The sequence below is a fragment of the Apodemus sylvaticus genome, chromosome 5 (assembly GCF_947179515.1).
Source record: "Apodemus sylvaticus chromosome 5, mApoSyl1.1, whole genome shotgun sequence".
NCBI classification, from domain to species: domain Eukaryota; kingdom Metazoa; phylum Chordata; class Mammalia; order Rodentia; family Muridae; genus Apodemus; species Apodemus sylvaticus.
Window position 1 is genome coordinate 65,184,494 of NC_067476.1, and position 1,742 is coordinate 65,186,235.

The window sequence follows — 1,742 nt, forward strand, 5'->3', positions numbered from 1 at the left end:
ATTACAAACTGATTTGGGGTTCAGAGTCCAAAATCCTGTCCTGCAACAGTCACCTGAGCCTGAATGGTCTCTGAGGGGATGTGGCCCAGGATAGAGCTGTGTTGCCAGTACAAACAAATCAGACTCTCTTCAGAGGAAAGACTCTACTCGCCTTCTCTCTCTCCTCAAAATGCCTTGCTTATGTGAACCTCTGTAGGGCATTTTTAATATAATTTCAACTTCTAAACATTAAGATGGGCATGTCCAATGATATAAGCTTTCTGGAAAACAGCCTGGTAATACATCAGCACAGCTTTTAATATATTCTACAATTTCTGACTCAACAATTCCTCTTTTAAGAAAATAATCCAGAAGAAAACAGAATAGTGCACTGGAGGAGTACCGGGGATGTGGTTCCGCAGAGTAGAAGACGGCTGGGGTCTAACTGACTCGCTTATGCTGGCTTTACATGGAGGATTTGAGAGAGGATATCAAGTTCATTGTGGGTGAGACCTTGGACTTTGGAGGTCTCAATCTGACAGTCACAAAGAAAATATAACAGTATTAGTGTTAGTAGAGAAACTACTTCGACGGGGCCTCTCCCATCAGAGTAACCCAAATGCAGTAGCTCCTGCCCTCCGGGATGTGAGGTTCAGCTTGGGCCCACTCAGCCCAGAGAAGTTGGAGGAGATCCTTGATGAAGCCAACTACCTGGCATCTCAGCTGGAGGAGTGTGCCCTGCAAGACCGGGAGAGTGCTGGTACAGGCCCCGGAAGGCTCAGCCCCAGAGGGAAGCCCAGCTCCAGAAGGACGGTCTTGTCCGAGGTTTGCTGCCCACTGTGTGCACCCCACCACCAAGCAGCCTAACTGGGCTCCGGAGCAGTGATAAAAGAGGTCAGCCAGCCGGGCGGTGGTGGCGCACGCCTGTATCCCAGCACTCTAGGAGGCAGAGGCAGGCGGATTTCTGAGTTCGAGGCCAGCCTGGTCTACAGAGTGAGTTCCAGGATAGCCAGGGCTATACAGAGAAACCCTGTCTCGGAAAAACAAAAGGGGGGAGGGGGCGGTCAGCCAGGGCTGTTTGGGTGGCAGCTAGAAAGAAGCCCTCCACCATAAAGAAGGAATCACCAACCACTTGCAATCTGTTCTCTGCATCCAAAAGTCCAGGGTGCTCTCCTCTTGCATAACCAACTCTTCCACCTCCTCAGAAAACTGGATCCAGCACTCAAACAGCAAGCCCACCAGTCCCCGTCAGACCAGCTCCAGTCCTCAGCTAGCAACTCCCAGTGTTCATCCCCAGCAACAAGGAGAAGCTGCCAAGTCTTCTAGTCAACTCCCCGTTCCCTCAGCCATCCCCAAGCCTGCCACCAGAGTGCCACTCACTGGGCGGAGTGAGTGAGTGAGTGAGTGCCCTAGCTCCCGATTCTCTCTCAACTCAGAGAGGACATCCAAGTGCCACAGGACACAGCGCTCCTGTTTCCCATAGAACAAATCTTCCAATCACCGGTGCTGCTCGAGGCAGGATGCAGCCCCTCAGGAAAGCTGCAGTTCCTGGACCATTGGGTAAGAAGATCAGGGCAGCAAACAAAGACTCAATAGCAAGCCACTACCATCTAAGCCATCGAAGACTGGACTCTCCTCTGCCAGTCGTCCCTAACTCCAGTAGATGGGAGGAAGAGATGCCTCCAGGGCTAGTCTCTGAAGTAGAGATGGTGGTTGGGTGGGTTGAGTTTGAGGAGAGAGAGACAGAGGTCATCCGCCCATAG

General features: G+C 51.8%; 1 pseudogene; it reads left to right on the forward strand.

Annotated features, from left to right (window-relative positions):
- Positions 1-448: 448 nt before the first annotated feature.
- On the forward strand, positions 449-1,742 carry LOC127684785 (proline/serine-rich coiled-coil protein 1-like; annotated as a pseudogene).